The 27,370-nt window shown below is 50.5% G+C and overlaps 7 non-coding genes across 7 annotated transcripts; 4 read left to right on the forward strand and 3 right to left on the reverse strand.

The window, feature by feature from the left end:
• The first annotated feature begins 4,566 nt into the window (after positions 1-4,566).
• TRNAS-GCU lies at positions 4,567-4,648 on the forward strand. Its single transcript has one exon. It is a non-coding gene; the product is annotated as a tRNA-Ser (tRNA).
• Positions 4,649-7,181: 2,533 nt separating this feature from the next.
• TRNAS-GCU lies at positions 7,182-7,263 on the forward strand. The gene has a single exon. It is a non-coding gene; the product is annotated as a tRNA-Ser (tRNA).
• A 6,792-nt stretch (positions 7,264-14,055) lies between these two features.
• LOC123359914 lies at positions 14,056-14,272 on the reverse strand. The gene has a single exon (XR_006575937.1). It is a non-coding gene; the product is annotated as a small nucleolar RNA U3 (small nucleolar RNA).
• Positions 14,273-15,301: 1,029 nt separating this feature from the next.
• On the forward strand, positions 15,302-15,494 carry LOC123359918. The gene has a single exon (XR_006575939.1). It is a non-coding gene; the product is annotated as a U2 spliceosomal RNA (small nuclear RNA).
• Positions 15,495-22,870: 7,376 nt separating this feature from the next.
• TRNAN-GUU lies at positions 22,871-22,944 on the reverse strand. Its single transcript has one exon. It is a non-coding gene; the product is annotated as a tRNA-Asn (tRNA).
• Positions 22,945-24,534: 1,590 nt separating this feature from the next.
• Positions 24,535-24,606, forward strand: TRNAM-CAU. Its single transcript has one exon. It is a non-coding gene; the product is annotated as a tRNA-Met (tRNA).
• A 750-nt stretch (positions 24,607-25,356) lies between these two features.
• Positions 25,357-25,430, reverse strand: TRNAN-GUU. Its single transcript has one exon. It is a non-coding gene; the product is annotated as a tRNA-Asn (tRNA).
• Positions 25,431-27,370: the final 1,940 nt, after the last annotated feature.

The following is a 27,370-nucleotide window of genomic DNA, read 5'->3' on the forward strand; positions in this document are numbered from 1 at the left end:
GGGCCACCAGCACGTCTCGTTGGTCCTGATGTCGGCTGCTCCTTTGCTGATACTGACAAGCTAGTTGTGGGCCTTCCCCACTCACCCCATAGCTCCGGGATGCACAGACAGCAATACTGGTGTGGAAGAAACGAACGCCACTCTCAGGTTTCAAGATCCTTAAGATCACTGACTTGCCCACACAAATGTCAGGGAGTAGAACTCAGTGGTAGAGTGTTTGACTGCAAATCAAGTAGTCCTTGGTGCAAACCCAAGTATCCCCTTGAAAACCTCGTCCTTCAACAAAAACAATTATTTCCATTTTCATTATGTTCAGGAGCTCCACTGACTAGGGATGCCTGAAATGAACAGAAACACTCAACATTTTCCTGTGCAAATGCATAAAAACCTAGCAAACATGTCCCTCCAATGAAATCAGTTCCAATCCTCTAAGTGTCTAGGTTTGTTTTCATCAATGAAACAAAGGCACATGAAGACACATTTGCAGGTCCTTGGCCTCCATGGGCTACAATGTGCAGAAGAACAAGAACCACGTCCACTTGGGAGGCATGGACTAGTCTGTGTTACATTTGGTAAGTAAGTTGCCATTGGGACTGAAAACTCTACTGGGGGTGGACAGGAGCCTGTTGCAAAACTAAAATAACCAAGATTTACCAAATTCCCTGTTACACATTCAATCCTCTCTTTTTTCTATTCTATTAAACTGGGAGCAAGTTACCAGTGACCCAGGGCTGGAGCGGAAGGAGGGTGCAAGTGGGGGGAGGAGCCCAGGGCTGGGGCAGCAGGGCAGGTGTGGGTGGGGGAGCACTGGTAGGGGGGAAGGAGAGAGTCGAGAGCTGGGGCAGCACAGGATGTGTGTGGGGGAGAGCCCAGGGCTGGCTTGGCAGGGATGTGAGGGTCAGGGGGTAGAGCCCAGGGCTGTGGCAGCAGGGGGGTGCGAGTGGTGGGAGACCCAGAGCTGGGGAGGCAGGGGACGCAGGTGTGGGGAGGGGAGAGCCCAGGGCCCAGGCAGCAAGGAGATGCAGGGGGCAGACAAAATTTTTTTTGCTTGGGGAGGCAAAAAACCTAGAGCCAGCCCTGCCTTCACCTACCGTGAGGTAGGTAGGAGCCAGGGGTGGCTCTAGGAATTTCGCCGCCCCAAGCATGGCAGCACTCCGTGGGGGGCGCTCTGGCGGTCGCCGGTCCCACGGCTCTGGTGGACCTCCTGCAGACGTGCCTGCGGAGTGTCCGCTGGTCCCGCGGCTCCGGTGGAGCATCCGCAGGCACGCCTCGGGAGGTCAACTGGAGCCGCCTGCCGCCCTCCCACCAACCAGTGGAGCGCCCCCTGCGGCATGCCGCCCAAAGCATGTGCTTGGCATGTTGGGGCCTGGAGTCGGCCCTGGTAGGAGCGGATCATTAGTATCCCTACTTGAAAGAGGGAGAAGTTAAGGCTGAGAAAGGAGAATTGACTTGTCTTAGGTCACACAGCCAGTCAGTGGAAGAGTTGGGAGTAGGACACAAGAGCCCTGATTTTCAAACTAACCATCAGATCTTGAATTTCAGACGTTGAATGACCTGAATAAAGTGCTCTCAGATGAGCTCCAGACCAACAACAGTGCACAGTAATTATTCAGCAAGTATTTGAGGAGAACTGCAATGTTAGAGAGAATCATGAACTGCTCAGAGACAATTAATGCAGAGAAGCAGCAAAATTCATCAAACATAGAACTGGTTATGACTTATTTACTTGGTCTTAAAAGAGAACAACAAGGACCTGAGTCTCCTCCCTGTCAATAACCCCCTGCTCAGCCAATCAGGGTAGAGACAGGACGGGAGGCTGAGGGTTCTCACCAGAGAGCCCAAAGGATGGCCCAGGTCACCGGTGGGGATCACTGCCCAAGCACTATTTCAGCCCCACATTTTTGGGTGGACCTCCCAGAGTGGGAGCTGCCGAGCACTCCCCCGCAACACACACACACACACACACCTCGCTCCTGGTGTTGGGAGGGGAACAGGAGAAAGGACAAAAGAAGCAAGAGATGAAGAGAAAGGAGGGAGGGATGGATGGAGGAAAAGGTGAAACAAAAAGGACAAACCCTAATGTCCCCACTGATTCTATGGGACAAAATCCCAAGTGTGAAATAAAATTCTGCCTCCTTAAGCTCGTGTTTTCCATGCCTAGAATTCAACTGTCACCAGATGGATCAGACCGAAAAGGTTTCAGACCTCGAGGAGGCTCTTACCTTCTAAACAGGGACGGCTGTTTTCTAGTAAAATCACTAAAAGGGAAGGAGAAAACTCGAAAGAGGTTCCTCCTGGCGCTCACGTCCGTGAACCCGAATACTCTCTCAGTCCTCAAAGAGAGACCTGGAGAAGGAGACTTGCTGAAGCAAAGCCACAGGGGTCTCTGAGGTTTCCCTGGCCCCTCGCCCCTGTCCTGCCTGGCTGATGTCAGCATCTCTCTGTGAGGTCACCACTTCCCCACCACCTTTGACCAATAGTCTGAGGTCCTGCAAAAGGCCTTTGTGATGTCACTGCCACATCCCTCCCTTGCTGTGCTAATGTCCGCCCCTGCCCAGGCACTTTGGAGGTTTGAGCTACTCCCTGCGGATCACCCCACTCAAGGAGCGTTCGTTCTAGGAAGCAAGCCGGATAGACAGGAAAACATCAGACGCTGCTCCCAATGCTACACTCAGTTTTTCAGAAAGTAGTCAACTTTATGGCCAGAAGAGACGATTAGAGCATCTAATCTGACCACTTGAGGATCACTTAAGCTGCAGTTAAGCACTCTACCACTGAGCTATACAGCCACAATGACCTGCGAAGGACAAACCCTGCTTCATTGAGGTCCTTTGCCATTCCCAGACCACAGGTGGTTTTAAAAATGGGGTTTGATTAAACTTCTTAAATGTGGCAAACACCACAGCTTGCGCACCCACCGATATAGCTTCTCCCACTGACATAGCTGCCACCTCTTGCAAAGTGACATAACTGCACCCACAGGAAAACTCTCTCCCCTCAGCATAGAGCAGTGGTTCTCAAACTGTGAGTCAGGACCCCAAAGTGGGATGTGACCCTGTTTTAATGGGGTCGCCAGGGCTGGCATTAGACTTGTTGGTGCCTGGAGCTGAAGCCAAAAGTCTGAGCCCCACCACCCAGGGCTGAATCCCTCAAGCTCTGGTTTTGCTCTCCCCTAACTGGGGCAGGGCTCAGGCTTTGTCTCCCCTGCCTCTGCCCAGTGTGAAGGGGCTTGGTCCCTCTTTCCAGGGCCATGTAGTAAGTTGTTGGTTTTTTTTTGGCAGAAGGGGGATGCAGTGAAAGGAAGTTTGAGAAACCCTGGCATAGAGCCTCTGAATATGTCTAGACTTGGCTCCCTGTGGCAGATCAGAGACGGAAAGTACAGCCATGGAGACACCACACACCAGCCTTGTCTAGCAGGCAAGAATCAAACCTCCACAGACAAACGCCTGTTGCTTTCTAACCCATCTCCCTAAGCCCTCAGCCACCACCACATAACAAAGGGGCTTTTCTACACGATGGTTCCGGTCTCACTGAAGGGTCATTTCCAATGGTTTGTTCAGACCAGCGTTAGGGGAAATGGTGCCCTGGGCAAAACTTGTACTTTGGTATTTCCCCATTGCCCCTGGACGATCCCCACTCCCCCTTTACCGCTAGCTCCTGCACTCCCAACCCTTGCGCCTCCTTCACCCCTAACTCCTGCCCCCTCCTGTGCCCCCTTTGCCCTTAACTCCCTGGGCCACCAGCCATTGCCCCTCTCCTGCAGCCCCTTCACATGGCTCCAGTGCTGGGGCCCCGCACTTGTTCTCCCTTTCCCTGGGCTTTGGCATCACTAGCCCCTGCTTAGCCAGTAGGGTTCAGTGGTTCCCAAAATGTGGGGCATGACTCCTAGGGGGACACAGAGGAACATTCATGGGGGCACCTCAGGGCGTGAGCCAGCCCCCATGGAGGGAGCAGCACTCAGCCCCACTCTGCCCCAGCTCTTCCCCAACCCCACCCTCAGCCTGGGCCTCCTGCTCCCAGCTCAGCCTCGACCCCCTTACCTCTGTCTGCATCCCTCTCCCCTGCAAGCAACAGCCCCACTCCCAACCCGAGATCTTGATCGCACCTTCTGAGGGTCCACAGCCATGGCTAAGAGGGCACAGTGTGAAATGTTTGGGGACCACTGGTTTAGGGTGATGTTCTCAATCACATCTATGCAGTCCAATAAAAGCTATTTCTCACCCACTGACCCCTCCATCAGGACGGACTAGGTCTGTTCTGCTGCCCTTCACTCATGTAGGAAGGATAATAACATTTCATTCTATTCACTCCTAAAGTGATTTGTAACCCGCCACCAGCCAAAACGGGTCATTTTGGGAAAGCGGCCCCATCATGCTGCATACCTAGGCAGAGTAGGTGTGTCTATGCAAACACAGTCTGTTCCTGAAGTCTTTCCCCCAGCTCCTCACTAGATGTGAGGGGGGAGCTCATTCAGCCCCTGCTTCCGCTTAGTATTTAAAAACTCCTTATTGTCCCTAGCTCTGCTGGCCTTAGATTTCTCCTCCTGTCCAGTTCTCTAACAGCTCAGATGAGGTGGCTGAGTGGTTAACGTGATGGACTGCTAATCCATTGTGCTCTGCACGCATGGGTTCAAATCCCATCCTTATCAGATGCGTTTAGTTTTCACCCCTCCTTTGTAGACAACCATCTCCCCCTTTGGTACAATGACAGCTCAAACAATGTTGCTTCTTGCAAACAAAAACCTTCTCAGAAACTCACAACTCCCTTGCTTTAAATAAAATGTCTAAATCCCAGATTTCTTTAAAAAAGAAATTCTCTAGTGCTGTATTTCTTAGTTTTTATCTCAAAAGGGAACATCCTCATCATCTCCCCCAAACACCCTGGGACCTGCCCAAATTATTAAAATACCCTCACCCCGAGCAAGCCCTGCTGACCGAGGGAGCGTTGTGTGTTTTTCACACATCTGAGCAATATATTGATGCTGAAGTAACCTTGTAGTGCAGACCTGGCCAAAGATTCACACACACAAACATACACACAGCTTGCAAGGAAAACCTCACCTGCTCCTCTGCTTTGCAGAATCCAAACACAAGCAAAGCTTTTCAGGCCCCAGTGGGGATGGCAGGGAGTCAGGTGTGGGCATACACTGTGTTTTTGACACAGACAGGCACCATGGCTTAGCTGGCTTAAGCACCTGTCTTGTAAATAAGAGATCCTGGGTTCAATTCCCAGTGGTGCCTTGTTGACTAACTCTTGGGTAACCTGGTATTGGCTACAGTGAGAGGACAAAACACAGAGCTCTTTGGTCCAGCCCAGTATGGTTGTTTAAATTATACTCACAGGCACTGATAACAGACTTACTGAAAGTTTGGGAGTTAAGAGCTGATAGGTCAGTGGCCCAGCCTGTCACAGATGATCCTGCTCCCTGTGGGACAGAGGCAGGTCTGGGCTCTCACACCAAATGGCTCATTGTGGCTGCCAGAACCTGTGAGCAGCTCATTTAGTTTGCACCGAGGGTTGAGTCCTGCTTTGTGCACCGTGTGTGAGAATGAAAATCCTAAACCGCCCTTTGAAATAACGAATGCAGCAGGACGTGTTACTGTCCCTGCCCCAGAGCAGACAGACCAATGGAGAAATGCCATTGAGTCCAGGGTAATACCCCACTGCCATTTTACCTTGTTTGCTTGCTAAACTCCCTCCCAACCTTGAGGGCTCCCAGAGCCCGGTATTGAGCCTGAGCCGAGATGTCTACACTGCAAATTTACCACCCCACGGCCCTAGCCTGGGAGCCTGCACTGGCACGGGACAGCGCTGAGTGTTTCATTGCAGTGTGGACATAGCCTAGCATTATGTCTACACTGCCATTAACACTCCCAAGTCACTAGTCTCAAACCCTGGGTCAGCTGATTCAGGCTTGTGGGGCTTGTGCTGCAGGGTTATAAAATTACAGTGTAGACACTTGGGCTTGAGCCCAGCCTCCGAGACCCCACGAGGGGTGAGGGTCTCCGAGCCTGGGCTCCAGTCTGAGCCCAGATGTCTCCACTGCAGTTTTTAGCCCCACAACCTGAGCCCCAGAAGCCCAAATCAGATCATCCAGGCCAGTGGGATTTTATCACAGTATAGATGCCCTCTCAGGGTATGTCTACACTGCAATGTAAGCCCAGGGTTAGCAGAAGTCACGTCAGCTATGGTGCCCTGGGCAAAGCTTGTACTTTGGCACTTCCCCATTGCCCCTGGACGATCCCCACTCCCCCTTTACCGCTAGCCCCTGCACTCCCAGCCCTTGCACCTCCTTCACCCCTAACTCCTGCCCCCTCCTGTGCCCCCTTTGCCCTTAACTCCCTGGGCCACCTGCCATTGCCCCTCTCCTGCAGCCCCTTCACATGGCTCCAGTGCTGGGGGCCCTGCACTTGTTCTCCCTTTCCCTGGGCTTTGGCATCACTAGCCCCTGATTAGCAAGTAGGGTTCAGTGGTTCCCAAAATGTGGGGCATGACTCCTAGGGGAACACAGAGGAACATTCATGGGGGCACCTCAGGACCTGAGCCAGCCCCCATGGAGGGAGCAGCACTCAGCCCCACTCTGCCCCAGCTCTTCCCCAACCCCACCCTCAGCCTGGGGCTCTGGCTCCCAGCTCGGCCTCCACCCCCTTACCACTGTCTGCACCCCTCTCCCCAGCAAGCAACAGCCCCACTCCCAGCCCATGTTCTTGACTGCAGCTTCCGAGGGGCCACAGCCATGGCTAAGAGGGCACAGTGCGAAATGTTTGGGGACCACTGGTTTAGGGTGATGTTCTCAATCACTTCTATGCAGTCCAATAAAAGCTATTCCTCACCCACCCACCCAGCCCTCCATCAGGATGGACTAGGTATGTTCTGCTGCCCTTCACTCATGCAGGAAGGATAATAACATTTCATTCCATTCCATCCTAAAGTGATTTGTAACCCACCACCAGCCAAAACGGGTCATTTTGGGAAAGTGGCCCCATCATGCTGCATAGCTAGGCAGAGTAGGTGTGTCTGTGCAAACACGGTCTGTTCCTGAAGTCTTTCCCCCAGCTCCTCACTAGATGTGACGGAGGAGCTCATTCAGCCCTTGCTTCCGCTTAGTATTTAAAAACGCCTTATTGTCCCTAGCTCTGCTGGCCTTAGATTTCTCCTCCTGTCCCTTTTCTAACAACTCAGATGAGGTGGCCGAGTGGTTAAGGTGATGGATTGCTAATCCATTGTGCTCTGCATGCATGGGTTCGAATCCCATCCTCATCGGATGTGTTGAGTTTTCACCCCTCCTTTGTAGACAGCCATCTCCCCCTTTGGTACAATGACAGATCAAACAATGTTGCTTCTTGCAAACAAAAACCTTCTCAGAAACTCACAACTCCCTTGCTTTAAATAAAATGTCTAAATCCCAGATTTCTTAAAAAAAGAAATTCTCTAGTGCTGTATTTCTTAGTTTTTATCTCAAAAGGGAACATCCTCATCATCTCCCCCAAACACCCTGGGACCTGCCTAAATTATTAAAATACCCTCAACCCGAGCAAGGCCAGAGCAGTGAACCAGAGCTAGTGTCTAGGCCAAGCTGTTCTGAAGGAGGCAACTCCAACATTTTCTCCCTGCTTCCCTTGGCAAGGTCTGACTGAGAAAACAAAATTCCCCAAACTGAAATTTTTTTGCTGAAAAACCAATACTAGTCTGTTTGGGGACTTTGGTTTGCAAGTATTATTGTTATTATTCTCTTCTGATTTCTGAATCAGTTCAGTTCACTCTTTGTCCTCCAGGTGTGTTTCCACCTGCTGAGTTGTGGGGGAGAGAGGCCAAGTCATGATGTCTCTTCCCCTCTTTCATAGTTTCTTCCAACTTGCTAGGAAGCTTCTTTGTTACCATGTGAGTCAAGCAGTGTCCATTGTCTCTGTGCTATCTCGGAGAAGTCTGCATTGTACACAGATCCTGGGATAGTCCTTGGGAGTGTGGATACCTTCAATGGGCCAGCAGGGAGTCTGGCTCCTCCACTGTTACACCTGAAAGGCTGGTGGGGGGCATTTCCCAACCTCATAACATATCTTAGTAACACACACAGAGCAAAACTTCATAACTTCCCAACCAATGCGAGCACACACAATCCAACCCAATATTAATGTTCAACAGATCAAGACTTTTGAAATGATACGTCACAAGGCAGACTTTGAACAAACCATGTCATCGTTATATGAGAGTGGTGACTATGGGGCTTCCAGGTGCTGCTTTGAGCACAGCATGCCACACCTGGGCTTACACTGCAATGGAGACGTACCCTTAGAGTCCATCTCTCCTGGGATAAAGATGGCAGCAGGAATGGCCTGGGTCATCTGACTTGGGCTCCTAGACGTAAAGCTGAGGGGCTAAAAACTGTGGTGCAGATATTTGTGTTCACGCTGAAGCCTGGGTTCAGAAACCCTCACCCCTCGTGGGGTCTCAGAGGTTGGGTTCAAGCCCATATGTCTGCACTGTAATTTTATAGAGGTTGGGAGGGAGTTTAGCAAGTGGAAATGGTAAAACCGCATTGAGGGGAATGGACCACTGACCTATCAGCTCTTAACACCCAAACTTTCAGTAACTCTATTATCAGTGCCTGTGAGTGTAATTTAAACCATAGGTCCATCTAACTCTGAATCTTGTCTTCTGACAGTAGCCAATACCAGGTGCCCCAAAAGCCATTCCCAAGGGACTACAAGGAGTTGAACCCACGATCTCCTGTTTACAAAACAGGGGATCTAACCAGCTAACCCAGGATACCTACTGTTATTTAAAATGCTGTGCTTGCCCACACCTGACCCTACCAATCCCCACTGGGCCCTGACAAGTGTTGTTTGTGTTTGTATTCTGTAAAGCAGAGGAGCAGATGAAGTTTTGCTCCCAAGGTGTGTGTGTGATTCTTTGGACAGGTCTACACTACAAAATTAGGTTAGTGTAATTACATTACTTAGGCTGGCAATGCAGTTCTATCAAGCTAATCCCGGTATAGATAGTGGCTCAGCTGTCAGAACTTTCTGGAGCTATGAAAGGGGAGGGACCCAGCCTCTATAGCAGGAATGCAGGGTAAGTGAGTTCACGGCAGATGTGGTGGGATACTGGTGGAAACCAGATATGGTGATATAATGACCAGCAGCATTTACACTGACATTTGTCACTTTAAGTTTGCTGCAAAAAGCACTAGGCCTCTCGTCGAGGTGGTTTTATTTTGTCACCAAAACAGGGCAATTTTGTCGCCAGACGTGGTATTGCAGTGTGTGTACCAGCCAAAAACTACTGACCGAGGGAGCGTTGTGTGTTTTTCACACATCTGAGCAATATAATGATGCTGAAGTAACCTTGTAGTGCAGACCTGGCCAAAGATTCACACACACAAACACACACACAGCTTGCAAGGAAAACCTCACCTGCTCCTCTGCTTTGCAGAATCCAAACACAAGCAAAGCTTTTCAGGCCCCAGTGGGGATGGCAGGGAGTCAGGTGTGGGCATACACTGTGTTTTTGACACAGACAGGCACCATGGCTTAGCTGGCTTAAGCACCTGTCTTGTAAATAAGAGATCCTGGGTTCAATTCCCAGTGGTGCCTTGTTGACTAACTCTTGGGTAACCTGGTATTGGCTACAGTGAGAGGACAAAACACAGAGCTCTTTGGTCCAGCCCAGTATGGTTGTTTAAATTATACTCACAGGCACTGATAACAGACTTACTGAAAGTTTGGGAGTTAAGAGCTGATAGGTCAGTGGCCCAGCCTGTCACAGATGATCCTGCTTCCTCTGGGACAGGGGCAGGTCTGAGCTCGTACACCAAATGGCTCATTGTGGCTGCCAGAACCTGTGGGCAGCTCATTTAGTTTGCATGGAGGGTTGAGTCCTGCTTTGTGCACCGTGTGTGAGAATGAAAATCCTAAACCACCCTTTGAAATAACGAAAGCAGCAGGACGTGTTATTGTCCCTGCCCCAAAGCAGACAGACCAACGGAGAAATGCTGTTGAGTCCAGGGTAATACTCCACTGCCATTTTACCTTTTTCACTTGCTAAACTCCCTCCCAACCTTGAGGGTTCCCAGAGCCCAATATTGAGCTCGAGCTGAGATGTCTACGCTGCAAATTTACCACCCCAGGGCCCTAGCCTGGGAGCCTGCACTGGCACGGGACAGCCGGGGGTGTTTCATTGCAGTGTGGACATAGCCTAGCATTATGTCTACACTGCCATTAACACACCCAAGTCACTAGTCTCAAACCCTGGGTCAGTTGATTCAGGCTGGTGGGGCTTGTGCTGCAGGGTTATAAAATTACAGCGTAGACACTTGGGCTTGAGCCCAGCCTCCGAGACCCCATGAGGGGTGAGGGTCTCCGAGCCTGGGCTCCAGTCTGAGCCCCAGGAGCCCAAATCAGATCATCCCAGCCGGGCCAGCGGGATTTTGTCACAGTATAGATGCCCTCTCAGGGTACTTCTACACTGCAATGTAAGCCCAGTGTTAGCAGAAGTCATGTCAGCAGCCCCAACACATAAACATAAACCACGAGGGAAAGACCCATCCCCCAAATAAGCTGGGCAGTGTCCTTCTCCCTACGGTTTGTAAGTCCAGCACCCAAAAGTCCTTTAACATGAGCCATCCCCTCTCTGCACCCCACTCACAGCTGTTGTCCTTAGTCAGTGCAAGCCCAGAGGTGCCTCTGTACAGTTTACCTGCCAGCCTGGGTGGAAAAGGCAAGAAATAAGAAGGCCCCGTACTCACTCTGTTGTCTAGGGACTCACTCATCCCTCCACAGCCCCCCTGCCCTAACACTGGTCTGACATCTACATTTTAGTATTGGGACCAAAGCCCTGGCCCACTTGGCGTTGGAACCCCTGTCCCCTGCCTAGCAAGTGCTATTGAACTGAGGGTGAGTCCCTCAATCGGGGTCTACCAAGCACAGTTGTGCTGCCCTCGATTCACACAACAAGGATAACAACCCTTTATTTCTCCTGCCCCTGTAACATGGAGACTGGGAATCCAGCACCAGCCAAAAGTGATCATTTCGGCAAGCAACCCAACCTATTTCCAACATACTGTAAAATCCACATGCAGACTCATACACAAAACCTTGCAAGAAAATCTTCCTGAGGGGGTCTGAAGCATCTGCTGCTGGAGGGAAGGAGGGAGCCGTGGGTTGGGATTGAGGGGCACCGGGAATAGGAGGGGGCTGTACGTTGGGACAGAGGAGAAGGGTGAAGAGGAGCAGGCTCTGGTTGGGAGTGAGGAGCAGTGAGCATAGGAGGGACTGAGGGTTGGGACTGAGGGGCACTGGGAAAAGAGGGGACATGGGTTTGGGCTGAAGAGCATCCTCGTTTGGGGATCCAGCAGGACAGGGGAAGGCAGCAGGTGATTCTAATTCCTTAGGGATATTCTGTGTGTTTGTCTGTGTGTGTGTGTGTGTGCAGGGAAGGAACATGCTCTATGCCCAGAGGCCTTTATTCCTCCAGGCTGCAAGGACGGAGGGGCTGTCAGGAAGTTGCCCCTTCAAACCCACACAGAAAAAGGCCCTTCTGAGGAAAGGGAAAATCCTGCAGAGAAAAAGTAACATCAAAGAGGATGTGAGAAAGACAGTTTAAGACCTTCATAAGTAGTTTATCACCTGACCACGGATTTGAACTGTGGATCCTCAGATTAAAAGTCTGATGCTTTACCAACTAAGCTAGTCAGGCTCATGAAGCACAGGAGCAACTTGGTGCAGAGGAGAAACTAGTCAAGAAAACAAGAGCAGGAAACAATAGGGGAAACCTGCTGCTCTCTCTGGCCCAGTCAACACTACGAGTTTATATCAAAACGTCTGTTAGTCTATAAGGTGCCACAAGACTCTTTGCTGCTTCTACCAACTGAGCTAGCCAGGCTCACATAGGAAAAGTGCAAGTTGGTGCAGAGGTGAAGCTAGTCAAGAAAATTCTTGGGTGAGTTCCCAAAGCCTGAAGGGTCAAAAATATTGTCACGGGTGGTTCAGGGTATATGTCCCCCCCCCCCAAAGCAAAAGGAAAAAAATTGTTTCTCGCCTTTCTTCAATGTCACCATATGCCTACTGGATGCTGCTGGCAGACGCGGTGCAGCAGCGCTACACAGCAGCATCCCCTTTCTTTCCCTTCCTGAGGGCAGATGGTATGGGAGGACTGATATCTGTCATCGTCGTCCCGTGAGTGCTCCTGGTTGGCCTTAGTGAGGTCGGCCAGGGGTGCCTGGGCAAAAATGGGAATGACTCCCAGGTCATTCTCTTCTTTAAGCTTTGTCTAATGGAGATTCAGTCCTGCCTGGAATATCATAGCAGGTGGAGGCTGCCCTCCCCTTCCTGCCTTTGAATTCTACTTGCAGAGGCAATAAAGTCAGTGTTGTTTCAAATTCATGTACTCTTTATTACTTCATCACACAAATGGGGGGATAACTGCCACAGTAGCCCAGGAGAGATTGGGGAGGAGGGAAGCAATGGGCGGGGTTGTTGCAGGGGCACCCCCTAGAATGACATGCAGCTCATCGTTTCTGCCAGATGTCTGGGGCTCGGACCTGGAGCAGCCATTTGCTTCTCTAGTTCTTTAGTAGGCTTGCCTGATAGTTTAGCCAGGACTGCCTCTCCATTAGACAAAACTTAAAGAAGAGAATGATCTAGGAAGGTATTCCTATTTTTGTCCATATGCCCCCAGTCAACCTCACTGAAGCTAGCCGAGAGCACGCATCACAGCAGCAAACAGTACAGTATAACTTGCAACTATCATTGTCAATTAGCAAAGCAGCAGACTGTACAGTATGGCTAACAACCATCTTTGCTAACTTGCAAAAGGCAAAGGGATGCTGCTGTGTAGCACTGCAGTACCGCGTCTGTCAGCACCATCCAGTAGACATACAGTGACGGTGAAAAAAAGGCTGAACGGGCTCCATGGTTGCCATGCTATGGCGTCTGCCCGGGCAATCCAGGGAAAAGGGTGCGAAATGATTATCTGCCATTGATTTCGTGGAGGGAGGATTGACTGACGACATTTACTCAGAATCACCCACGACACTGTTTTTGCCCCATCATGCACTGGTATCTCAACCCAGAATTCCAATGGGTGGGGGAGACTGCAGGAATTATGGGATAGCTATGGGATAGCTACCCACAGTGCAACGCTCTGGAAATCGATACTAGCCTCAGTACATGGGCGCACACCGCCAAATTAATGTGCTTAGTGTGGCTGCGTTCACTTGACTTTATATAATCTGTTTCCAAAAACCGGTTTCTGTAAAATTGGAATAATCCCGTAGTGTAGACATACCCTGAGACAGCTTTAGAACCCTCTACCCACTATACAGCCAAGAGACAGCAACTCTCAGATCCTGTGTGGATTGTCTGATGGGCTTGGGGCCAAGAGCAAACTGCGTACCCCCTGCCAGAGCAGAAGTAAAAATAGGGGCTTCCCAAAAAATGGGAAGGGAAGAAGAGAGAAGCAAGTGGAAAAGGAAGAGAACGTGCAGACACAGAACCCTACCTAAATTCTGAAATAGATTACAAGAAAAAAAAGAAAGAGAGCAGCATAAAGAAAACTTTAAAAACTTTCAGTAAGAACTGAATTAGAAACTGTTGTATCGGGAAACAGAGACAAAGCTGCAGTGAGGCGTCTCAGGATAGTCCCGGACCGCTGCTTTTATTCTCTTTCTTACAGACTGGTTACTCAGTATTACATGATTGACATCACACAGGTTACTTATTACTATATGATTGATACACCTGTTTACTTCATTCTGATTGATTAAGGCTGGTTCCCCTCACCGGGCCATTGTCTTGTGTGACTAAGCTAGCATAGCAGAAAGTGCATACTATACTGTGCTAATAACATGGTTCAGTGCAGGGACAGCCTGGTTTGCCAACATCTGTACCTACACTGTACCTACAAAAAACCTTTAAAACACCAGTTTTCACACTACCTTTTCTTCCAAATTCTACCAAAAGAAATTAAGACTTTCCACTAAACAACAGCTTTAAGCAAGTTCAGATGACAGAAAAGAAAACCAAAACATTTATTTTTAAATTTGTTTTATAAGGACTAACCACTCAGTCTGTGTTCTCTTCTTCTCAGTTTCCTAAAAAGAAAGCAAGAACAGTCATCAATAGCAAACAGCAGATGCATTAAAGCAATACTGTCCACTCCCTTCATGCTCAGAAAAGAACACTTTAACTCCTTATTGTGGTTAGCAAGGTCAGACACTTTCAACGACAATTCTCTAGTTACAAACTATAGAAATGATACATGAAAGTATAGTCTTATAATGCTGTGCTCGGCTACACACCCAGGCTAATGTGCACAAGCTTTCTTCCCACAGTGAATGTTTTCATACAACAGGTTTCACCCCCAGCGAATTAAAGAACAAAAATCTAAAACCAGGTTCCCATTTCATTAAAGCACAATCGAGACAGCTTTAGAAGACTGGCCATTAGAAGATGTTTATGTCGCTATTTACAGAAACACACCTCCTGATTAGCATGTGGAGCTCCTAGCAACTAATCAAACCCTCTTGCTTTGCCATACCTCTCACAGGCTCTTCCGTACCACATGACAGCTTGTCAGGCACAGACAATCGGGACAGGTCAGCCCTTTCTAGCATGCTCCGCAGCTGTTTCTCTCCAGCTTGCTCTCAAATTCATCTGCACTAGAAGTTTTTGCAGGGTTCTATGTTACTGGTGGTACCTGCACTAAATCAGTGGGTCTCAACCTTTAGAGACACCTGTACCCCATTCAGGAGTCTGATTTCTCTTGCATACCCCCAAGTTTTACCTCACTTAAAAACTACTTGCTTACAAAATCAGATGCAATATTTATAAAAATAAATCACTTGAATATAAGTATTGTACTTACATTTCAGTGTATAGTATAGAGAACAGTATAAACAAATCAATGTATGAATTTTAATTTGTTACAAATTTGCTAGTGCTTTCTGTGTAGCCTGTTGTAAAACTAGGCAAATATCTAGATGAGTTGATGTACCCCCTGGAAGACCATTGGATACCCCTGTTTGAGAACCACAGCACTAAATCACCCTTACTTTTAGAACTGGTGCCACTTGACCCAAGGCATTCTGAACCATTTCAGTGCTAGTAGACAGTGGCAACACAGCTGCACTAGGTCTGTTGTTCGTCCCTGCACAATTCCCACTTGGAAAGAAGATATCTTCTGGTTCGAGTTACCTAGTTATCAAAGTGTCGGGAATGGTGTTTGGTGCGTGTCTGGGAGCTCCTCGTGCTGAAGTAGAAAGTAGTGGGGGAAGAGCGGCTGCCTAGCATCCGAGATTCTCAGCATCGCTTCTCGGCTCCTTGAAGCTAAGATCAAGCGTAGTGTCAGTTCTTATCAGTTTAATATCTGATAGGTCCTTTATTTGAGGATTGTATATTAAATTGATTTTTGAAATAAGGGGATGGAATAGGAGCTTGCTCTGTCCACCCTATGCATTGACCTGGTATTGCAGTGTCTCCAGGACCAGTGCCTCTCCTTTTGGGGAAAACTGTCTGGTTAGAAAAGCAGAAAAAGTTTCACTCTAAAGATGCTGATTTGAGAAGATTTTTTAAAGTAGTTAAAAAAATCAGGCCTCTTTAGCACTTTGGTTTCTTCATAACAACATATTGTTAAAATATCTTGGGAGTGCTTTCTGAGTCTACAGATGTAAGTTTATTTGTCTTGCTAGAGGATTGTTTTAAAAGCTGAGATTCTTCTGTTTGCTTTGAGTCTTTTCAACAACATGAGAGACAAATGCTTTCCAGACTGAGGGTCTGTTTGGGAGATGGTTGGTTGGGGGGTTTTGTGGGGGGGGGGGAACACAGATTGGTAATATTCGAGGTCACATGTATATCAATAACTGGATGAGTTACACAGACTTATCTCCACCCAGCCTACGTTCCATGTATCTTGACTGAGCCTGTCGCCCACCATCCCAGAGCAGAAGCTTGAAGCCTGAGCCCCATCGCACTCCCTCAATTACAACCCAGGAGGCTGTGGCCACAATAAAAGCCCCTGGTGGCCACATTTGAGAAATGCTGGAGCCTCACAGTAAACAAATCCCAGCAGGTTTGTCACTCCCTGTCCCCCACCCTGGGGATTTCCTGCCCTCTCCCACCCAGACCAACCTTCCTGGAAGTCAGGGCCGTCCTTAGGATTTATGGTGCCCTAGGCGAGATTATTAAACTGGTGCCCCTGTGCCTGATCTGCTCTTAGCAACACAAATATAAGCATACAGTATTGGAAAACTTGCCACATTCACGTTATTAAAACCAGTTTAACTTAATTAAGCACACTGTAATGCTGATGCACTAGCACTAAAGAAGTAGCCCTATAGAAAAAATTCTGATTTGACAGAATGATGCAAATAATATAAATTTTTTAATTTGTCAAAATTTTATTGGAAATTTATATGAAGAGGTATTGAAACAAAGATTTGTTTTTAATTAAAAGCAATCTTTCTGGCTTTTTTGGCTGCAAAATCAGTTTAATAAGCTGGGTTTCCAAACAGTGGGAAAATATAACTCTAGTTTTACTGCTAGGTAAAGCACAAAGTGACCAAAATGAAGTCAGCACAGAATCATCTCATCTAGATTAAGGTAGCACAGAAATGTTACAGAAGTCCTATTGTGCCTTATTTTTGTTTGGAAAGACATTGGCACTAGCAGCACATTCACATGATAAAATAGATGATAAATCACTGTCTCTAAAGTTCCATCAAAAACTGACATTTTCACAGCTCTAGCATGATCTGCTATACAGATTCTTCACAAGGAAGTGTCCCTGGCCTTTTTAACTCCTATTAACTATGTATTTACTTTATGAAAGTTGGAGAAAACATTGTGAAAATGTAAAACATTGGCTGTCCAACTTCTGGGCTGGCAAAAGCTATACTGACTCACAGGAAAAAAAAAAAAAGCAGGAGAATCTTAGTACAACATATGGTCAGTCTATAGCAGGGGTCGGCAACCTTTCAGAATTGGTGTGCCAAGTTCACTGTAATTTAAGGTTTCTCGTGCCAGTAATACATTTTAATGTTTGTAGAAGGTCTCTCTCTATGTCTATATTATATAAATAAACTATTGTTATTATCTGAGGTCCTGCTCAGGCCACTGCCAGCTGAGTAAATGAAACCCCAGACCGGCAGTGGGCTGAGCGGGACTGGTGACTGGAACCCTAGACAAGGATCCCAGGCCCTGCTCAGCCCGCTGCTGGTCTGGGGTTCTGACCACCAACTCCTGCCACCCAGGATCCCGGCCGCCAACCCCCCTCAGCCTGCTACCAGCCTGGGATTCTGCTCACCCAGGCTGGCAGGAGGCAGAGTGGGGCCGGCGGCTGGGCTCCTGATTGGCAAGGGGCCGGCAGCCAGAACCCCAGAGTAGCAGTAGGCTGAGTGCTGCCGGCACCCCAGACTGGCAGCAGACTGAGCCACTCAACTCCCCAGCCCGCTGCCGGCTGAATGAATAGAACCCCAGGCTGACAGCAGGTTGAGTGGTTCAGCCGGCCTGCTCAGCCCTCTGCCAGTCTGGGGTTCCTTGGGGGTCCCCAGGCCAGCAGCAGGTGCTGAGTGGGGCCGACGGCCGGTATCCCAGCTGGCAATAGGGCAGCAGCCGGAACCCCAGAGCAGTGATGGGCTGAGCCGCTCAGCCTGCCGCTGCGTACCATCAAAAATCAGCTCACCTGCCACCTTTGGCACGTGTGCCGTAGGTTGCCGACCCCTGCTTTATACACTAGTAAGGAGATGAGCATATTACAGTTGTTGGAGAGCTCTTATCAGGAGTAACAGACTATAGGAAAGTCAGTCGACATTTTTTGTTTCTCTGATGAAAACTGGCCCACTCCCTGCCCCAAACCAAACCTGTCACTAATAATTGTCAACAACTTAATTTTCTGTTTTCGGCTAAGATATTGATTTAAAAAAAAAATATTGAAATTGGATTCAGGATTGTTAGCAAGAATTTTTGGCAAACAAAGTTGTTAAATGACAATGTAAATGGCAACACAGTACTGCTTTCATGTTTGGCTCACCCCCCAGCCTGCTGGTCCAACAGCTGCAGTAGACCCCAAAATCCACCTCTTGGGGTGCAGAGTGGCAACAGCAGCAGCAAACCCTCAGATCCAATCACACGCCAATGGGCACCACCACCAGCCTTACGGACCATGGTGAAGTGAGCACAGCATCTGATCTCAGGGACAGGTCACCCATGGAGCCACAGCAGCTCATCCTGCCCTGTGCAGCTCCCCCCGGGATGGGATGGATCGCTGGCAGCTGCCAGCCCGGGGGAGAGGCGCTCCCCAGCTAGGGTGACCAGATCCAGATGTCCTGATTTGATAGGGCCAGTCCCGATATTTGGGGCTTTGTCTTATATAGGCACCAATTACCCCCACCTAGAGTGACCAGACAGCAAGTGTGAAAAATCAGGACGGGGGTGGGGGGTAAAAGGAGCCTATATAAGAAAAAGACCCCAAAATTGGGCCTGGCCCTATAAAATAGGGATATCTGCTCACCCTACCCCCACCCCCTGTCTTGATTTTTCACACATCTGGCTAACCCCAGCCCAGCCCTGTGTGACATTCCAATCCTGGCTCACTGCCGAGGAAGTGAGTTACTTTCACTGTCATTCCTCAGCAGGCAGCCAGACAGCCTCCTCCCCCCACCTACCCCCCAGCACCTCACCCAACCCAGCCCTGACGGAGGGGAGGGAGGGGAGAGAGCGGGATGCTCCTGGGGAGGAGGGAGAAAGGAGGGGGTGCTCCATGGGGCAGGGGGGGAGAAGAATGGATGTTATGGGGAACAACAGAGGATACTGGTTCCAGAGCCGCAGAGCCTGCCTCACCTCACCTCAGCCGGGGGGAAAGAGTCTCACTCACAGGTGAGCTCCTTCCCCAACCCCTACCCTTCCCAGAGACCCCAGCAGCCAATCCCCTCCCTCAGACTGTGCTGCATTCAGCTCTCTCTAGGACCCAGCAGCCCTGCTCTTACATGCTCCACTGCTTCCCATCTGTCCAGGCTCCCAGCAGAGCAGTGTCCCCAGACCTAGTGGTGCCCTAGGCAGCTGCCTATGGCTAAGGATGGCCCTGGAGACATGAGAGAGAGATCAGGCTAGAGCAGAAAATGGTTGGGGGGGGGGGGGAAGAAGGGTTTGAAATGCAAGGAGAAGAAAAATCTTCCTCCTGCTCCCTCTCATCAGAGCATTTAAAAACCAGATGAGAGATACCTCTCCCCCACTGCAACATCAACTCTGGTGCGCTTGGGCTGAGGAAGGATCTTCTCTCCCCAGCAGCTCCAGCACACCTGGGCTGGGCCATGGACACCTCCCCCCACAGATCTGGTGTGCTTGGCCTGGGACAGGGGAGGGGCTCCTCTCCTCTCCATTGGGGACATGGCGGGATGAGAGATGTGACAGGGCTTTACGGGAAATCATTATTTGCCTGATTCATGTGCCAGTCCTAGTCCTTGCTGACCCAAACGAACTTTTATCCTGCATGCTGATGCCAGTTTGGAGGGTATGGGAGCACTCTCCTACCAGGAAGTGGAAGGTAAATGTAAATCTGTAGCCTTTGCCAGCTGAGGACTGTCTGATAGCGAAACTCGCTATCCCACCCACCGGCTGCAGTTCTTGGCCTTGAAATGGGCCATGACTGAGAAATTTCCAGACTACTTGTCCGGTGCTCAGTTTCAGCTATGGACAGAGAACAATCCACTGACTTCTGTGTTAACAAGGGCTAAGCTGGATGCTACAGGGCAGAGATGCTGGATCCTAGAGAGAGCCGAATGCAGCACAGTCTGAGGGAGGGGATTGGCTGCTGGGGTCTCTGGGAAGGGGAGGGGGTTGGGGTTGGGGTTGGGGTTGGGGAAGGAGCTCACCTGTGAGTGTGACTCTTTCCCCCGGCTGAGGTGAGGTGAGGCAGGCTCTGCGGCTCTGGAACCAGTATCCTTTGTTGTCCCCCATAACATCCATTCTTCTCCCGCCCTGCCCCATGGAGCACCCCCTCCTTTTTTGCTAGCCATAACTTCAGCATTCAATACCAACGAGTTGGTATAACAGGGAGTGTGATTTATCAGGACCACCAATTCTTGGCTGGGGGGAGGGTGTAAGCAGGGTCAGAATGAACTCTACCCTGCCATCTGTTGGTGATGTGATGCAAAGGCATTTAGTTGCTGATGTGCATGGTCACACCCACCCCGCATTGCATGATGGGGGTGCTTGTCCAAATGGTGATTTTGGCTGCTGTGGGATCTCCAAACTCTTTCTTATTAGGGCAGGAGTAATAAAGTGTAGTAATCCTGGTGACATGAATCAAGAACAGTAGAAGGGTACTTAGCAGTTCTTGATTTCAGAACTCACCCAAAGCAATATAAAAATCTTTAGACAAGGCACATGGGTTCCAAACAATAGCAAGTTAAAAGAGGTTGAACATCAATATTTGTGTTTTGCATGAGGGGATTCTTTACCAATCTCTAGACACACATTTTATTATTGTTTTCTCTCTTTAGTTTAAAAATAATTATTATTCCATTTTAAATGTGTTATAGCATACACTGAAGATCTTCAATGCAGAAGTAGCAATTTTAGTTACACTTAAACTGGTTGTCTTTGAGGGTACTTAAAAGCTAAAGTGGGTAGAAATATACTGCTGAATGAGAACCTGGTAGAAAAGTTTTGCTGGAAAAGTTAGCAGAGCGAGATTGTTAGTCACAGGACAGTGGGTGGGTTTATGCAAATTCTGGACTCTGGGACAGGGGGGCCACCTCTGCAACTGACGTTTGCTACCTCACTCCATAACAACACACCTTTTATCTCTCAGGACCAAAATACACAGTGAAAGAGATCTAACGGCATAAGCTTAGGGTAAGCAACTGCAGCACTAACAAAAATTTTAAAAGATTCAAAACAGTCTCTGTCTTTCCACACCAGGGACAACAGAAAAAACATCAGCCCCACCTGCAAGACACCAACAAACATCCATTTCTACCTCCCACCACGAGCGGCCGTTAGGAATCCATACCCCTTAATGGTGAGTACTTTTCAGGAGCGGGTGACGCTCTCAGGCCTCAAATGCCAGGTACAGTTAGTCTGTCCTTGATCCAAAATCAACAGGAAAATACACTGGATTACTCCTGCCCCAAAAACAAAGAGACTGGGGATATCGCAGCAGCTGAAATGACCGTTTGGACAAGCACTCCCATCATGCAATCCGAGGTGGGTGTAACCATGCAAATGACATCAGCCCCAAAATGCCTTGACAACACATCACCAACAGATGGCAGGGCAGACTTCATATTGACCCTGCTTCAACTAGATTGTGGCAAAGATTCCAAAACACCGAATGTTAAAACTCACCAAACGCGAGTCAATCCATCCTCATCTAACCGCTCGTTATACTCCACACCCGAACGTAGCCCTGATATGGACAACATACCCTCCTAACTCAGTATCTGTATGTTAACCTTTTACCCCCCCCTCCCCTCGTCAGGGCTATTGCAGATTATGTATTCCTTATGCCACCCGATCTTAAACCGAACTTTGCACCTCTTGGGTAAGCTGTACGTTGTTCCCTGAGCACCAGAAACTTCTATGCCGAAACTCTGTACTGTACATTTTTTTTTTCTTTGAACGTCATCTTAATAAAATGTTGACTTTTGTTCGAGATCCCAGCGCCTGTTCCTTTGCAAGGCATGTGCATTTGCTCCGGTTTTTAGTCTGCTAATACAGCGGGGGGCGGGGGTGGTGATTGAGCCAGAGGCGCTTGCCTGCTGCAGACACGGATCCAAGGCTGAACCTCGTCCCCCACAAGCTTGAAAGCTTAACTGAAAACTGTTTAAGAAGTGCTCCCGTATCCGGCACTCAGCTACCCAGCTCCCAATGGGGGGTCCAAACCCCAAATAGATCCCTTTTACCCTGTAGAAGCTGTAAAATCCTGTGACCAGGGCAGCTGCCTAGCAGCCTGCGCATCTGCCTGCCAGAGCGAGGGCGCGTAAGGCACTAATCCGGATAGTGGCGGCTAGGTGGCAGGGGGAGGGTGTGAAAAAGCAGCAGAGTGGCGCAGCGGGAGCGTGCTGGGCCCATAACCCAGAGGTCGATGGAGCGAAACCATCCTCTGCTACGCGTGCGCTTGTTTCTTTTCCCTCTGGGCCTTCAAGCGAGCCGGTGACCAGCAGAGCACCAAGAGCCTAGGCCATGAGGCAAGAGGTGGCTGAGGTGAAGCGGCCGCCTGCCAGGGAGCTCCCCGGCACCTCTGGCTGCCTGGGCTGAAGGCAAGAGGCAGCCCTGGGCGTGGCGAGGGCCTCCTGTCCTGGAATGAGGCTGCAGTGCTTCCTGGTCCCCTTTTCCCACCACCCTGGCAGGCGGCTGCTGCGAGAGAACACGAGGGAGGCTCTGGGGGTGCTAGGCAGCGCTGTGTGTGTGGCTGTCAGGGGAAAGAGCCGAGGCTCCCGACTCGACCTGCCATTGACTCGCGTGGCTCTGCGCGCCGTCAGCCGGGGTGGGCCAGGCCGCGGACGTGACTCAGGCTTGGGCCGCATGGCCGTGCTTTCCTGACGAGGCATGAGGCGGGCCAAGAGCTTTGCACAGCATACAGGGAAGTGGGAGGGAGGCGTCTTTGAGCCGGCGTGTCTCCTCCGCTTCTCCCTTGCCGCTTGGGCGGAGGCGGGAAGGGAGCGAAATGTTCCCGGCTGAAAGTTTTTGTGCTCGGCCTTGAGGATTAAGCCTGAGCCTCCGGCACGGCTGCTGGCAGATGGGTTTCTGAATGGCATCCAGCCCGCTCTTTGGACCACCAGCTGAAAGCACTGAGGCCAAGAGGCAGCAAAATGGGACCTTTGAGGCTCCCCCACAGGCCTCGGGGAAGCAAGGAAGCAGCACAGGCTGAGCGTCGTCCCTGGGTGGGCTCGAATCACCATCCTTTTGGTTAACAGCCGAACGCGCTGACCCATTGCGCCACACAGACACGGAGGGGCCAGGCTGTATTGAGCACAAAAGCCAGGAATCAGCTCAGGGTACGGTCTAGCACATGCATGCAGTGGTTAGACAAGCAACAGCAAGGAACTGGACTGGTATGGAGCAAAAGTTCTGTGGGAAGGAACCGAAAAGAGCAATGGGGCTGTGGTACAGCGCTCGCATACACTTTCTTTGGCCTGTTTTGCTGGAAGAGTTAGCAGAGCGAGATTGTTAGTCACAGGACAGTGGGTGGGTTTATGCAAATTCTGGACTCTGGGACCAGGGGGGGCGGGAGGGGGGGGCACATGTACCACCTTTGCAACTGACATTTGCTACCTCACTCCATAACAACACACCTTTTACCTCTCAGGACCAAAATATACCGTGAAAAAGATCTAACGGCATAAGCTTAGGGTAAGCAACTGCAGCACTAACAACTATTTTAAAAGATTCAAAACAGCCTCTGTCTTTCCACACCAGGGACAGCAGAAAGAACATCAGCCCCACCTGAAAGACACCAACAAACATCCATTTCTACCTCCTACCATGAGTGGCCGTTAGGAATCCATACCCCTTAATGGTGAGTACTTTTCAGGAGAGGGTGACGCTCTCAGGCCTCAAATGCCAGGTACAGTTACTTTGTCCTTGATCCAAAATCAACAGGAAAATACACTGGATTACTCATGCCCCAATAACAAAGAGACTGGGGATATCGCAGCAGCTGAAATGACCGTTTGGACAAGCACTCCCATCATGCAATCCGAGGTGGGTGTAACCATGCAAATGACATCAGCCCCAAAATGCCTTGACAACACATCACCAACAGATGGCAGGGCAGACTTCATATTGACCCTGCTTCAACTAGATTGTGGCAAAGATTCCAAAATACCAAACGTTAAAACTCACCAAACGCGGGTCAATCCATCCTCATCTAACCGCTCGTTATACTCCACACCCGAACGTAGCCCTGATATGGACAACATACGCTCCTAACTCAGTATCTGTATGTTAACCTTTTACCCCCCCCCTCCCCCCGTCAGGGCTATTGCAGATTATGTATTCCTTATGCCACCCGATCTTAAACTGAACTTTGCACCCCTTGGGTAAGCTGTACGTTGTTCCCTGAGCACCAGAAACTTCTATGCCGAAACTCTGTACTGTACACTTTTTTTTTCTTTGAACGTCATCTTAATAAAATGTTGACTTTTGTTCGAGATCCCGGCTCCTGTTCCTTTGCAAGGCGTGTGCGTTTGCTCCGGTTTTTAGTCTGCTAATACAGCGGGGGACGGGGGTGGTGATTGAGCCAGAGGCGCTTGCCTGCTGCAGACACGGATCCAAGGCTGAACCTCGTCCCCCACAAGCTTGAAAGCTTAACTGAAAACAGTTTAAGAAGTGCTCCCGTCTCCGGCACTCAGCTACCCAGCTCCCAATGGGGTCCAAACCCCAAATAGATCCCTTTTACCCTGTAGAAGCTAGCTGTAAAATCCTGTGACCAGGGCAGCTGCCTAGCAGCCTGCGCATCTGCCTGCCAGAGCGAGGGCGCGTAAGGCACTAATCCGGATAGTGGCGGCTAGGTGGCAGGGGGAGGGTGTGAAGAAGCAGCAGAGTGGCGCAGCGGGAGCGTGCTGGGCCCATAACCCAGAGGTCGATGGATCAAAACCATCCTCTGCTAGGCGTGCGCTTGTTTCTTTTCCCTCTGGGCCTTCAAGCGAGCCGGTGACCAGCAGAGCACCAAGAGCCTAGGCCATGAGGCAAGAGGTGGCTGAGGCGAAGCGGCGGCCTGCCAGGGAGCTCCCCGGCACTTCTGGCTGCCTGGGCTGAAGGCAAGAGGCAGGCCTGGGCGTGGCGAGGGCCTCCTGTCCTGGAATGAGGCTGCAGTGCTTCCTGGTCCCCTTTTCCAACCCACAGCAGCAGGCGGCTGCTGCGGGAGAACACGAGGGAGGCTGTCGGGGCGCTAGGCAGCGCTGTGTGTGTGGCTGTCAGGGGAAAGAGCCGAGGCTCCCGACTCGACCTGCCATTGACTCGCGTGGCTCTGCGCGCTGTCAGCCGGGGCGGGGCGGGCCAGGCCGCGGACGTGACTCAGGCTTGGGCCGCATGGCCACGCTTTCCTGACGAGGCATGAGGCAGGCCAAGAGCTTTGCACATCGTACAGGGAAGTGGGAGGGAGGCGTCTTTGAGCCGGCCTGTCTCCTCCGCTTCTCGCTTGGGCGGAGGCGGGAAGGGAGCGAAATGTTCCCGGCTGAAAGTTTTTGTGCTCCGCTTTGAGGATTAAGCCTGAGCCTCCGGCACGGCTGCTGGCAGATGGGTTTCTGAATGGCATCCAGCCTGCTCTTTGGACCACCAGCTGAAAGCACTGAGGCAGCAAAATGGGACCTTTGAGGCTCCCCCCACAGGCCTCAGGGAAGCAGCACGGGCTTAGCGTCATCCCTGGGTGGGCTCGAACCACCATCCTTTCGGTTAACAGCCGAACGCGCTGACCCATTGCGCCACAGAGACATGGAGGGGCAAGGCTGTATTGAGCCCAAAAGCCAGGAATCAGCTCAGGGCATACGGTATAGCACATGCATGCAGTGGTTAGCCAAGCAACAGCAAGGAACTGGACTGCTATGGAGGGAAAGTTCTGTGGGAAGGAACCGAAAAGAGCACCGGGGCTGTGGTACAGCGCTCGCATACAGTTTCTTTGGCCTGTTTTGCTGGAAGAGTTAGCAGAGCGAGATTGTTAGTCACAGGTCAGTGGGTGGGTTTATGCGAATACTGGACTCTTGGACGGGAGCAGGGGAGGGGCACACGACTTCTGTGGCACATGCACCACCTCTGCAACTAACGTTTGCTACCTCACTCCCTAACAACACACCTTTTACCTCTCAGGACCAAAATACACCGTGAAAGAGATCTAACGACATAAGCTTAGGGCAAGCAACTGCAGCACTCACAACAATTTTAAGAGATTCAAAACCACCTCTGTCTTTCCACACCAGGGACAGCAGAAAGGACATCAGCAGCACCTGCAAGAGACCGTATAGCACATGCATGCAGTGGTTAGCCAAGCAACAGCAAGGAACTGGACTGCTATGGAGGGTTTTTTTTTGCCCCACTTGCCCCCCCGCCTGGGTGGCCCTGCCTAAAAGTGGCAGCCACCAGAGCCCAAGCAGTAGCCCCACCCCTTCTACTTGAGGACACGCCCCTGCACCACCCCCTCCCCAAGGCCCCGCTCCTACACTGCCTCATCCCCCAAGATCCTTCCTCCCGCTCACTGCTCTCCGTCCCCTCCCCACCCTCACTCGCCCTTACAGTCATTACAAAGTGGCAAGGCAGAGCCCTTCCATTTTTTAATGAACTGGGGTGTTGTTCCCCCCTGTTCAGGCACCTCTGGGGCCCTGCACTTCACACAGCTCTCCCTGATTTCAGCTGTTAGTGAGGGAGCCTCACTGCTAGCGCAGACTGGGCAGTTTCTTGCAGGAGAGACACTGTCCCAAAGCAGGACTAATGCTTAGAGCTGGTTATCAGTGATTTCAGCTCTGTTGGTCTGCAGGAAGACTCTCCATTGAGTCTTAATCAGCTCTGTTATTACACAGAGAAGAACAAAAGGGTCAAATGGTGCCTGGAACCCTTAAGAAGAATCCACCCCACCGAGTACACCACTTGTCGCTACCTGCTCTCAGCTCCACTGAGAATGTTTTGGGGTCACGCCTTGCCTGTATCAACCTAGGGATTTTGGAGAACCACAATTAACAGATGCTCCAGTGGTGCAATTGGTTAGTGCGCAGTACTTATAGGGCAGTGCTGAGAGGAGCTATGCTGAGGTTGTGAGTTCAAGCCTCACCTGCAGCACTGGTTTTCATTAGCCAAATGGCTTCACCCAGTTATTTGGCCCTGTGGAAGGTAGAATTCTAGCCCTGGGGACCCTGAGGCAGGGGAAGAGTCAAAAACACCCCCTTCACCTATTACCTCCTCTCCAGAGCACAAGTCAGAACCTGCAATCCTTTCTGCCCCCCTCCCTCCTGCAGCCCCTGTGCCAGGATCTGTCAAGCAGAGCCTGGAGTCCTGCCCATCCTTGACCCCTGAGCCTGGGGAGGGAGAGGAGCAAGGAGCCATTGTTAGAGGGCTTTCCCTTCCCCCGCCCACTTCCCTGGCTCTTGTCACGCAGACAGCAAGCAGCAAAAGACCAGAAGTCGGAAGCGCAGACAAAGGGATGGTTACTGGGGTTAGTTTCCAAGCAAGCAGATTCCGAAGCCCTTCACACCAGTCGGGCTTATCTCTATAGACCGACAGAGTCTGTTGCCCAGTGTCCCCCTTCCCAGCTCTGACACCGCAGAGCGTTTACCCCACATCCCTACAGACAATTCTTTCCTGGGTGCTGGCGGGTGAGTCCTGCCCACATGCTCAGGGTTTAGCTGATCCCCATATTTGGGGCTGGGAAGGAATTTTCCTCCAGG

The sequence above is a fragment of the Mauremys mutica genome, unplaced genomic scaffold (genome assembly GCF_020497125.1).
Source record: "Mauremys mutica isolate MM-2020 ecotype Southern unplaced genomic scaffold, ASM2049712v1 Super-Scaffold_100199, whole genome shotgun sequence".
Classification (NCBI taxonomy): Eukaryota; Metazoa; Chordata; order Testudines; family Geoemydidae; genus Mauremys; species Mauremys mutica.